Source organism: Petromyzon marinus, chromosome 9 (assembly GCF_048934315.1).
Source record: "Petromyzon marinus isolate PM22_M1 ecotype Great Lakes invasive population chromosome 9, UKy_Petmar_22M1.pri1.0, whole genome shotgun sequence".
Lineage (NCBI taxonomy): Eukaryota > Metazoa > Chordata > Hyperoartia > Petromyzontiformes > Petromyzontidae > Petromyzon > Petromyzon marinus.
The window spans coordinates 7380286-7394050 of NC_133675.1; the positions used below are offsets into that span (position 1 = coordinate 7380286).

The window sequence follows — 13765 nt, forward strand, 5'->3', positions numbered from 1 at the left end:
GCCTTTAATATTTTACGCACCTTTGTTAATCCATTGCTGGATAAATGCCATGTCGGTCACGTGGGTTTGTTTGAACATACTTCACCATGCTGGTCAGTGGGTTCGTCAAGGTGGGGCCCAGGACCAATTCGGATATCACTTTATACTAACATTATCCGTGGCCGGGAATTAAACACAGGTCACCGGGTACATAGCCCAGCGTGCTCTCCGCTCAACCATCGCTCTCCCCATTACTGTTTATACACAGCAACGAATGTATGGGACTTAATTGGAGCTGCAACGTTCACATTACGGTAATTTAAAAGTCAACATTTGACATATTTTAGTCTAAGTGACTTGAGTAATTGTATATGTTCTACATTTAAATTATCTAATACATTGAGCGTGTTGCAGCATTGGTTTATTCCAGCTGGTGTTGTGTAAAACATATTTTACAAAGGAATGGTACTCAAAAACGTGTTATGCAACAGAATATGGCACGTCGGCATAATGTTTGAGCTTTTACTTGCTTTGGCATTTTTTTAATTGCTGTTATTGCTTATTAAAAAAAAATGCAATGCAGAGGCTGAGCCACCCTGAGATTTGTCGACTCTGCATGCAGACATGTGCGACAGCAGCCTACGTGAAGCGAAAGGCTTGCAGATTAAGCTAACCTCGAGGCGTCCCCCAAACAGCCTGGCGACAGTGCTGATTGTGCTCGTTAGTTTAAAGTGTAATTGGTCATGGGCAGCCAGTGGCCTTCTCGCACGACAGACGTTTTTACTATGAACATCACGTTCCGACAGTTTTACGCGCGCCGCAGCCCGAAACGCATCGCTCCTCTGTTTTAAGTCACGTGAAAAATAAAAGAAACGGGAGCACGCCAGAGAAATGGATTTTTTTTCTCCCTTTCTTTTGGAGTGCGATAGTGGCATGTCAGGACAGCTCCCCATGCGAGTGCAGATCGACATTCGAGTCGGGTTTCGTGTTACCTGCTCCATTACTGTGCTAACAAGGCAGACAGGGTGGCACAATGGACATACCCTCCACCCACCCCCCCATTGTCAGAAAGCCGAGGGGCCAGTCGTGTAATAAGCTGCCGACAGCTCCATCAGCAAGTGTGGGGCTCTGCCATGTGACAAGCTGATGAGCGGTAAACAAAAGGCGGGTTTTTTTTGTGTCTCGGAGCACTCGTATGTGTTTGAGCTTTAGACTAACCAGAGTACGAATAATCGGATATTTCCATGAGGTTTCCTGCAAGCCAGGTGTTGGGGGGTGGTGGTGGTGGTGGGCGCGCTTGATTTGCGTCTCTGCGCCCACATGCTTCACGGATAACAAACACACGCACATTGAGAGTGTGTTTATACACTTATGGTATTGTGAGTATGCTCGTTTGCTTATTTAACTTAACCGAATGGTTAGTCGAAGCGTAGTTTACGTCGAGGTTGTATAAGTCATACGATCAGTTATAGCCACGGAAAATAAACAAGTGTGGCTCTAATATAAAGTGCATTATTGTTCACGCGTGTGTAAAAATGCGTGTTTTGTTTTCGAATACTACCGAATTAAAGTGCCACTTGTAATATTTTTATGAGGGAGTACGCCTGATGACCAGTGAGAGCTGTAAAAATGCAAAATTGCAGACAAAAATGTCATTGCCATTGTTTTGCACATTAACTGCTGTCAAATAATTATTTAGGTTTTGGCACTTAGGAAAATTGGCCTTTGAAAAAGCAGACACTTTTTGAATCATTTATAATGCGCATTTATGTAATATATTAATGCATGTTGGTATGTTTTGTCTGTTTTTCTGTTTTGTTGACGTTAAAACTAAGTGTATAAAACACAATGGAAATAGACTGAGGAGCACACGTGCTATCAGACTGCTTGCGACAAGGATTAAAAAAGTTAATCATTTATTTTTTTGTGTTTGAAGCTACAGCATGAAACAGCCAAACAGTTTGGAACTGGAGAGGCAGGAGACATCTTATAGTTTGCTCAAAAGTTGTATGAGAGACAAAGAAAACATCCACAAAGCCCGCTTAGTTTTGCCAACATTCTCTTTGGGGAATGTCTAGACAATTATACAAGTTTCCTTTGAGAAAGAGTGACCTAGGATTAACCCAGCCCTAGGGAATATTTGAGCTTCTTAACAGATCCCTGACATTTTGCATTGTGATATTTGCTTTGTTGGGGCTTTGTCCAATTCCATAAATAAAAACTGATATTTTCCATTTTTCCCAATGGACATTGTGAAGCGTCGGCTCAAAATTAGCTTGGCTGAACGTATGTGGCCACGTGTTTTGAGGGTAAAATATTTCACAACGATGTGGCCTACCACACACTTGTAAAAAAATCTAGACACTAATTAAGTAAACGCTAACAACAACAAAACAACGTTTGCATATGAGAAAGGAGGTCAAGGCTGTCGCTGTTGATTTAGTCTGTGCGCCGGGCCAGGTCTGACATCGGCGAGCAACTGGTGAAGCTGGAAAAGTGGAAGGATGTCTCGACTGGCTTTCCAGATTCCTAGCAAGTCATAGCCAGACTGTTTTCTATAAAGGCAAGAAGTGTCTTATAGTCTTGCCATCAATACAATTATTCAGCCAAGTGAATGTTGAGCCATTCACAATTGTGGTCCATCAACAGCCTGAACGGAGAACTGAAGCGCCCTTTGGTATAGTTTGAAAATTGCGTTGCATTACAGCTGTGACCAAATCACCCGGAATGTGCCTGATCTCATCAGTTCTCAGAAGCATATCTGGGTCGAGCCTGAATGGATAGCCACCGTGCACCGACAAGTTGTCATAGAATTGCAGGGCGACATTGTGGGCAGCAGAGGGCAGTGAAGCAAAGTCAATAAATCTACTGTTCGTCAATGCTGCCACATCGATGCTTCTCACCTCCTTCAACTGATGCTGATAAACGTGAAGTACAGTCAGATAATACTGGTAGGAACCTCCTGGTTACACCAGCCCACAGGGCATTAGTGTGTCCGTCCGTCCTGCATCGAAAAATGGGAGGGGTGGGGCTGGGTGGAGAGGGGAGGGTGGGGAGGGGCTGGGTGGGGAGGGGAGGGTGGGGAGGGGCTGGGTGGGGAGGGGAGGGTGGGGAGGGACTGGGTGGGGAGAGTGGGGCTGGGTGGACAGGGGAAGGTGGGGAGAGGCTGGGTAAGGAGGGTGGGGAGGGGTTGGGTGAGGAGGGGCTGGGTGGGGAGGGAGGGGCTGGGTGGGGAGGGTGGGGAGGGGCTGGGTGGGCAGGGTGGGGCTGGGTGGGGGAGGGGTGGGGCTGGGTGGGGAGGGGCTGGTCACCCCGTGGTGCCCTTATAAAACTCAACGTTTAACCTACTCACGCCGGCTTGTGCCCGCCCTCACAGTCGGGCATATTTGCGGAATACACCACGTGGTGCCACCGTTGTTGACCCTGGCCATTGACCGAGCAACCCATCGTTCCTACCAGCTCCCTCCGCAGGAGAATGTGTTTATCTGCACGACCGTCATTGGTGGGGAGGGCTCACTTGAGGGTGGATTGACAAAATGGCTGTACATGTGCACATACAAAATTATTCAATGTTGGAGTACATGGCATGGTACAATGTAGCCTCTTCGCCTTGACCTATAAAATATTGTTTGGCCCATTTACCGGTAAATATCAAGCCAACTTTGAGCTGGCCTGATATATAGTATACCAGCCACATCACTTTCTAGTCTACGCATTTTAATGTCTCCTTCTCTTCCGTTATACATTACAGATGATATCACAAACAGACAATGTTTGTGATTGCATATTATAATGTATATTCACCTCAATAGTATATTGATGAAGGCCTCTCCAAGATGTAGCTCTCCCTCAGTCATGTGATGCAATAATCCGCTGAGCTTCTACGCCATTTGTTGATCTCATCACTCCATCTGCTCATTGGAAGCTCTCACGGTTTTGTTCTCTCCTTTGACTGCTACTCTATCATTAGTCTCAACCACCAGCCAAAATCCATTTAAACAGTGTGTCGTACCCAAGCCTACTTACTTTTCATACATACACGTACTCATACATACACATGCTCAAATCCATCATGTTAAAATAAAATTCAGAGTGATGTTGGATGAAACCAACACTTGGCTTCATCCAACTTTGACCAGACCTTCTGTTCCATCACTATCCTAGTTGACAGCGCTCCAATTCAAATCTGCAATCAATTAGTGTCCCTCACTTTCATGCAAACCATCACGTTCCCTTCTGCCTCCCCAGAGCAAAAAGGCTGTTAAAGTCCCACCTGACCAATGCCCTTTTGACATCCAATCAGACAATAAAATGTGAACTCACTACACTCCCTACCTTAGACCGTTATTTGTCTAAATCTTCGATGTTTGCTAATCCAGTAGGACTGTTTCATGCATATGATGCATTTGGATGAGGCATGTTTTCACCTTTACTGGTTCTTCATTTTCTGCTGTTGATACCAGAAAACCCTCAAACAAAATGTGAAATACAGTATGTGAACTTGCCCCATGACATTTCTCAAAAATGTGAGCTCCCTAAAACTGTGCATGGTGTTTTGTCCTCTGTAAATCACTTGCACATTCACTTGTTGACATTTAACATGCACCAGTTTTGGTCCAGCGTCATTATAATGTGCATAGTTTTCAGTAATTATGTATATGTCATTAGATGCTGCCATGGTGTAATGAAGAACACACTTGCAATCTAGAGGGCGACGGTTCGTCTTTCCTGGTGTGGCAGTTGAAACAATGGGCAAGTTTCTAAAATCCTCTATCCACCCAGGAGACCGAATGTGAAAGCTACCTTTTAAAACAGTCTGCCTCAGCAGCAGACCATGGTTTCCCATCTGATGATGGACGCTTGTGTTGCGCCCAAAACGTCGTGATTTATTTTATTTTATACCTACATACGTGACTTTACCGAAAGAACCAAAGAGTATGGAAACTACAGTTAGCCACCCGGCAGGTCACATGCGGTGGGCTACACCTTTACCTATACCATCATTCTAACAAAGATAAAATTATCTCCCTTAAAAATATAAAACTAGTATTCAATAAATTATTTTATGGGGTGGGCGGGGAACAACTACCTACCTATAAAAAATAAGTATTACTTTAAAGGAACAATTCATAGTCTGACTTTGCAAGTTTGACAGACTGTAATATGTACGCATACATGTCTGTTAATGAATATGCAAGACTGCATTCTTGGGCTGGTTCCAGCTCAATTAAAAGCACCTAGAGTCTCCCCGCTGACAGAGATAATAAGGAGATAATGCACAGAGTTAGTGTCTAATTATCTACTATAAATTATGCTTGAAAATTTGGACTTGGTGTGATGGATGACTCAGTACTCTCGCTGCAAATTTTAGGAAAGCAAATTAGATTTTACACAGCTGCTCCATCTGTAGAGTGGTTTTCATTAATTATAATGGGGGTGGGGAATTAATAGGACATTATTATTAAGCGCGCAAGGCAAACGGTGCTTTTCCTCCGAAATATAATTATGGGTCAACACTCATTATGGCCGTCACATGCAATTAATCAAATATTGGATTTTTGGAAGGAGACCCCACAAATGGGCACGTTGCAACCAACATTGTGTAAATTGATTGCTAAAGCTAGTAAATTACAGATATAAACATTATATTGCGTTCTAAAATATTTGAAAATTGTAAATTGGCTTCATGTTGTTTGACAAATAGGCCAATCATTTTCATGCAGCTTTCCTGCAGATACAAAGGAATATTTTAAATAAAGCCTCCTGACCTCGTAGCCTGAGGGTAGGAGGGCCTATGCTGGGTTTAAGAGATCAGGGTTTTGACTTCACAAGCCAGCACTCACCCAGACACTTAAAATAATTGGCTACAACTGTTCTTCTACTTGCTTCTCAGCAGGGTAAGAATGAATGAACAACTGGCGGTGTGTCGCGGTAGATATTTCAACGTAATACTCTCTACAATGTTAGAAAAAAATCACATACTATTCATTCATTATCGGTGTATGTACACGTGTCTGCATGTCACTTTGTAATATTATCACTTACTGATGTCTCTTAACAAATTAAGAGACATATTGACTGCTATGAACAGTAAGTGGGCTTGGGAAAGATGCAGTGCTAAAAGGGCTTAGGGCCAATGAACAAGACTGGCAATGGAATGGCAGCCCATGGAGAGAACACACTTTAAGATGAGAGAGGGAGCCATTAGATTAGCTAATATTCAGGAACGTGACGGATTGTTGGCATCACAAAATCGGTGCGGACCGGCGCCGACATGGAGAGGCCTTCATGCAGCAGTGAATAGATCATGGCCCTTGATGATATTCCCTGGTAAAATGGTATGTACGAAAGCTGTCAAATTTTTTAATAATTTTGTAGACGAAATATTTCTCTGAAATTACAGTAAGGGGCAGATAGTGAGAAACCATGGCCACCAAATTGACGCTGGTGTAAATGTATTACGAGTGCGTTCACAGCAGGCAGCACATGTCCCGTGAAGTGCAGACTATATGAACTATATTTGATAATATTCTGACAGGCTTCTGTGGCTGAAAACAGTAACTCGAATGTCTTCCATTTTTAATGACATTTTTACAATAAGGGGACAATATATCAAATCAGCAGGCAACTATATTCACAATAATGTATAGTCCTTTGTCAATTCCCTGCTGGCTGAAGGCCTTCCCACACTGTCTTGTTCAAAGAGAATGTTTAACCATATTTCACCACACAGGTCAGTGCAGGTTGGTGGAGGGAGACTCGGGAAAGGTTCATACGTCACTCGGCACTGATGAATCAACCTCAAGTCTATATTTTTTACCAGGTAAGGGTCACTGAGCTGTATAGCTCTTTTTCAGAAGCGACCTGGCCACAAATGATAGCGAAACGAAGTGGCTTATCATGTGGATATTTATATCAGTCAAATATTCCAAACGCATGTTTCTAAATGTGGATGGAAAAAAGAGGCTTGATATTGTTATTATTTTTATTTAAAACATTTTTTGTTCTATCTACATGGCTTTACCGAAAGACCCAAAGAATATGGATGGAAAAACTAGAGAACTTGGAGAAAAATCCACCCGACCACGGGGAGAACATGCGAACTCCAAATATATACAATCATTAGGGTGGGGATTGAACCCACGATCTCCTGTATACCAGGCAAGGTAGTTAATATCTCGCCACGATGGCGCCGCAGGGCTTAAAGTCTCCAGGGTTTATAGTGCAGTATGCTATCCACTGCACCACTGCTACCAATGTCCATTAATATATGAATATCCATTAAAGAGCCTACTCAATTGTAGTCACTTCCAAAAATTGGTAAGAAAATTCAATACTTGAAGAATCCTAACTGCCACAAAGTCTCGTGCACTGTTTGGTTTCTTATTAAACACATTTTGTTGCTCGCACACACAATGAAAGATATTTGATTAAATAATATCCCACTTTCCACGTAACTTTGTAAAACCAGTCACTGAACACATTGGTATATTTGTTCCAAAAACGTAGCTTAGTGTGTTTGCTGTTCTGTTTACAGACAACAGTGCTTTCTTCAATACAGACGATCAAGGTGTCCCAGTGGCCCAGAGGACAGCGCGCTGAGCTGGTACCACTCATCTCCTGGGTAGCCACACATGAGTAATCAATATTCCCAAGTATTATATAGTGAGTTTATGGACACTTTTTCTCACTGTTCCTTAGTGTAAATCAAAATAATATTTATTTTACATTATTTTAAAATTTCATCAAAATCATTGTCCGTGCACCAGAGTGCGCCATAATCATTATCACCAGCCATGATCTGTCCTCTGCTGGATGAATACCTCCCAATATTGTGGCATAATTAACGGTCTTGTGATGCCATAATCCGCTTTGATTTTGAACATTATTTTAATCTCATAGCTTTATCTCCATGGTAGTAATTTTCTTGGGTGGTTTTTTAAATCTCCTTTGGGTGCCATTTTAGCACCGGTCTTGTCAGCCCGAGTGGCGATGCGTTTTGCCCAAGCCCATTTACTTTCCTTCGCAGGCAATATGATGACGTCTCTAACTTTTGTTTGTTTCTTGATCCACGTCCTCATGTTCTTGTCTCAATGCAAGTCCAAGATAAAGGCACCTCTCCATGCTTCTTTTGCACATATTTCACCATTCATACTATTTTAATTGTCAGTGTTCGTTCATGTCACTGACCTATAAGTCATAGCTTGCAATATGCACTGCATCCAACAATTCAGGAATATATAAACAACAGCATGTTCTACTCATTTGCCGCTCTTGCATGTATACAATTGTCAAAGCAACAAATATTTAACATTTTCCTTGCATGAAATGTGCACTATGCTTGTTGGAAAGTACTGTACGTATAACTTCAACATTTAAATCATAAACAGGAACAAAACGAATGCAGTAAAGTTATAAAAGAAAATATCATTTGAAAACAGTGTAAGTGTTAGAGAGCACACCTTTACTATCATATTCATGAAAACATAAAGATTAACAGCTGGGAGCTCCATCACCTTTCTCTCAATGGGGGTTGGTGGAACCCTGATATTGCCCTTCGGTAAGAAATGCGAAAGCTCAGATCAAGTAACTTCATGTGCACCACTTTGAGTGCAACCGTTTCCTCTGCTGTTCCAATGCATTCAGTAATTTGGCAATAGCAAGGGGGGCATTGCAGTACTTCGGTTGGGTCTTTTTTTATTTAACACCTCGAAGTGCACGCAGTGTTGCCACACAATAGGCGTTTGTGATTCTTAGCGGCCTCATGGCTCATCGTTCCAAAACACAGCACCCATATAGTCCTGTAGACAATAAGCAATAAAAACATGTTTTATAAACGTGCCCCCCCCTACCCGACTCTGGACGCCCAGCATTCAATTGATCAGCAGGTTGTGTGATGGGAATGTTCCTTAACTTCCCCTCTGCCCCGTGTCTGTCCCAGGAGTTCAGTAAATGAGTGGGGACCACGGTTAAGTCAATCGGCAGGTCTCATGTAAAGTGTGCTTATCCCCCCACTTTTTTCGAAGATGCCTGACCAACTTGGAGAAGTAGGTAAATAAATAAACAAATAAAAGGGGCTCTTTAAAGCTCCCTCTAGCGGAGGCCCACCTTTGCCAGCAGTGGTGTGAGCAGCAATTGCAGGGCTGCATATTTCCTTTTTACCTTTTAGATGTACTATGCTTGTTGGAAAGTACTGTACATATAACTTTGTCATTTAAATTATGGACATGAATAAAACGAATGCAGTAAAGTGATAAAATATCATTTAAAAAGAGAGTTGTAAGTGTCAGAGAGCACACTTTTAATATTCTATTCACCAAACATATAGTTTTACCAATGACAAAATAATGCAATGTCACATTTTATAAAGGGAAAGGATATACATTTCTGTAAATTGTTATGGGACTGTTCAATACCAGGATATTTTTTTCAGAGTATCATACACGCTGGCACTGGTCCTTGCTCAAAAGGTCACGTATCTAAATAATTGTCTTGCTTGCTTTTCACTCTCGTGCTGTGGCTATTTAAGGTGGTTCTTAACTTCTTCAACTTGTGTAAAGTACAACCACTACCTAGTGGCCAGGTATCCGTGTCAAATTATTTGTGACGCTTTTTATCTGCACAGGTGATGGAGACACAAAGCAACAAAAAGCCAACAGGGAGACAATTCAACTTTTCCATCTGTCAGCCATGACCTATCCACTGCTGGATGAAGAGCTCACCAAGCCGTGGCCATCTGTAATGGTCTCACAAAACAACAATATATCTAACTCCTGCAGACGAGGTTATTTTATTGCTACATCTCCATGGTAGTCACTCTTGGACGTGTGCTGGTCTTTTGCTGAAACTCTGTTGTTAGTCTCAATCATTCTTTATTATTATTTACAGTAACACGTTCTTTGCCAAGCCCACTTTTGTTAGCAGCCAAAGTTGTGACTTTAACTTGCGTGTGTTCGCTAATCCATGTTTTCCTCATTCCGTCTCGGTTTCCAAGCATGCATCTCAACCATGTTTTATTGCACACTTTTCAGCTTTTTGCTTTTTCTTTGTCAACGAATGATTCCAATCCATGTCACCGCAAACACAAATGCACGCTTAAAAGATTCTACATGCACGTTGCTTTGTTGCTTTGCATGATTAAGTTCAGTTTCTAAAAGCACTTCAACCTGCTCCCATCTGCCTCTTTACTTCATCCATTTGATGCTAGTCCACCGATAATAACGTTCATAGGTAACAAAAAATATTCTGTCTTCTCCAGTTGGGTCCCTCCAACTGATATCCACAACTGTTTTAGGAAACTTGTTATAGGTGACTTTAGTTTTGCTCATTGTTTTTCGGAGCCCAAATGTTCATTCTTTTATGAACAATGATAATAATGATAATTAAAATGTGTAATATGCCACAAAGTATTCACTCACTTTCGAAGAGAGAATGACTCAGAGGCGAGAGAGAGAGAAAAAAATCACAGATGAGCGAGAAATACAGCAAGACAGTGAACCGACAGAAAACTTCTACTCCCTCCCCCCCCCCAAGGTCTGCCATCCTCTACATATGAAGATGTTATCGGCAAATTGAGTGTTTACATGGATAAAACCCACGTGTGCATGGAGGCGATACTAATGCATACAGATAGAAAAGGTGAAGTCCACATTTGCTGGAACGCCTTCTCCTGAAAACCCAGAGTATGGCCCCTTGCTCACAGGGAGTTCCACACCGTTTGTGTGATTGACCAACCCTCACCTCCAAAATGCTCGATTGCAGGCATGCATCACCCCCAATGAATGTCTTATATCATATCCTGCAGTTCATTCTGATTGTGCAGTTTTCATTTGTTTGGTGAAAGCTGCAACATAAAGATAAAGGAAAACTCGTGTAAAACAAGTTCCCAAAACTGCTCCATACCCTTTGACAAAAGCAAGTTAGATAGCCCGAGGCAGTTGGAAATAAGGATATAAGCCCATGCCCAGACACTGCTGGCCTGGTGACCAAAAGCAGTCAGAAATGAAATGGTTTCACAGTTCACACACATCCAACAGCATTAAAAACAAACAAAAAGTATGGTAACTATACGTAGCTCACGAAACAGCTGGCTGTAGCAGCATAGAATGACATTGTCAGGGCTTTGTATTATTTATGATTGTGAATAAGGGCAACAACAGCAGTGATGAAAGTGACATGCAAGTGACATGCCCAGCTTGTCTGAAAGACAACAAAGCATGCACATAAAAGCGTAAATCGTCAAATTACAGATGTACAGATACATAATGTTTAACAACTATGTGTTTACTAAGCCGCCATGGTAAAACAAAATGGCAACAGAGATGATATACTGTATTGTACCATTTGATGTGGGAGTGGGTGCTGGGGGTCGATCCTTTTATCCATCTGTTTTTTTTAATTCGAGGTAAAACATTTAGAATCGCATGCAATAACCGCATCGCCAAACCGATTCTGCGCAATGTATTCGTGCAAAGGCTTGGATAGCAAGACCGTTCATATTGTGCGCGTCGATTAGGGAGCACATATAGTAGAAATCCTGGTTAATAGGCATACAAGAGAAATTTTTACTGGAATGAGCTTCTAGGAGAATCCCAATGGGATGGAGTGATGAAACTATCTCGCGTCCAGGCGCGAGGTGGATTATTTCATCGCAAGATTGCGAGAGGTGGTGACGGCTTTTATCCAGCAGTGGATTGATCATGGCGGAAGCTTGTTATTGCTGCAGACTTTGTGGTGTGAGACTTGTAGAGTTGTTGCTGCTTACGTACTACTATTCTTTTTTGCAGGAAACATTCTTAGGAAAATGTTTATTTTTGCATTAATGTTCAAACAAAACAAATTGCACCATGTTATGTAAATAATTAGTATATATTTTCAAAATGGTGGGTGAAACTATAGTGAATATTGAATTTGTTTTTCAATGCACATGTGTTAAATCGTTTTAATGAATTAAAATGTCTTGCATCAGGTCGACGTGGGCGTTAAAATGTTAAAAGCTCTACACACATCAAGGAAAAACATCGCTGTTTTTTTTGCTTAATCTGTATCAAAATTCGAAATCAAATGCCTCCCATGTTAAGTTACCAAATGGAGCAGTGGCTCACATCCGTTTATGGCCCAAACTAAGCGGTATAAATTCCACATTCCCATGGCTGAAGCCAATCACCACGATGTACGACCACTGTTTACTGCTTACAAAGTCAGAACGAGTGATGTTCCTGAAAAAAGATATAAATTTCTAAATAAAGTCAACATCTAGAAACAAAACATGTTAGTAAACGTACGTTCTGTTTTGGGCATTTAAAATATATGTTAAATGCAATTAACCACTGACACCTAGTGTTGGAATGAAGTGCTACAATGTAAAAAAAAACGGCGTAGTCTTCCCATAACCCTCCTGTTCATATAGCACTGTATTGAAAATCATCGCAACTATGGCCAATTCCGTTTAAATTTTGTATCGGGGTTACCATCTCCGAACTACAAAAACCGGAACGTAATGCAAATCCGAATAGCGGGAGTAATCTTATGCAAGTGACAGCTATCTCAAAAGTGGATGGCAATGCTGGGGGAAACCGGGATAGATTACATCCCTTGGCCACGTATTGGGACAGCAAGCAATTATGTTGCGGTTCGTTTAAAAATTCTTACGAATTGGACTCTACAATAACGACGCATGTATAACGCTGCACGATGACGTTTAAATGTCTTTGCATGAAAATAATTAACAGAATGGTTTTTCAATGTGAATGGTCAATAATTATCATGATTTAATCCCAACCAGATGGATGGCTTTGTTTTTAAATGTATTTTTCATTGAGATGTAATTGATGTACTTGATTAAAAAACACTTCAATTAATATTCCTTAACATTACTGAGTGCGGCATATTGTTTTCCCTAAATCACTCATTTTGGATGCATTGGGTATATTTTATTCAATCTCAAGACATGCAAACATTGTCAACGAATATTGGAATTTACTCAATAGATGTGTGGCATGCTATCAAATTAGCAGTAATTATGGATTGTATTCTGGTGTGTTTGTCCATCAACATTTTAGCTCACACTAGAAAATACCCTGGGAATGTTGCAATTTGCACCGGAATGCTAATCTGCAGAAGGAATAAATACAAATTACAGCAAATAATCTTTGATGCTTAATTCCTTGCGCATTTAAGAGCACAAGCCAGTAACAATGTGTTTTTTTTATATCAGGGTATTGCTGTTGTTTTCCACTGTGGGCAGTGCTCACTACCCGCATTGTATACCCTAATAATGCACTGTATTACAAAAAAATATATAAAACGCAAAGGCCCAGAGTGAGATGTTTCCATAGCAACGCGGCCAAGAAGCCCATCCTTGTAAACTCTCCGTGTAACAATTTCAAGTCTCGGGCTTGTGTCTCATTCAAAGGAGGACCAGTGTATCGGTGGTTTCCTGCACAATACTGAGCACCACGATGGCTAATTACGGGCTCTGAATTATCACAACACGACCGATTATCACGTATTTCACATCAACCTTTTAGATTTGTAAGGGGTGCTGGTGGGAGGTTGGAGTGGGTTGCTAAATTCTTATAAAGTGAAAAAAATGTTGGTGCAAAGATTTGTACAAGTGAGCAATGGGCGGTCGCAGAAATTTCTCAGAGTTTGAGCAGAATTGCATGGTAAACAAAAAGCAGATCGTTACATCGTTCTGTTTAGCGTTCAGAAAATTTGTTTTAAGTTAATTTAACCTTGACAGTGTCGTGCACCACCACCCCGAGGTTGTGTGTGCCACCCTGCT

General features: G+C 41.4%; 1 long non-coding RNA gene across 2 annotated transcripts; it reads left to right on the forward strand.

Moving 5' to 3' along the window:
• The first annotated feature begins 359 nt into the window (after nt 1-359).
• Nucleotides 360-12849, forward strand: LOC116940619 (uncharacterized). Of its 2 annotated transcripts, none has more exons than XR_004402564.2 (4): nt 360-1132; nt 6713-6802; nt 7517-7603; nt 9605-12849. It is a non-coding gene; the product is annotated as an uncharacterized LOC116940619 (long non-coding RNA). The 2 variants fall into 2 exon arrangements; XR_004402563.2 differs by having other exon boundaries at nt 7517-7585.
• Nucleotides 12850-13765: the final 916 nt, after the last annotated feature.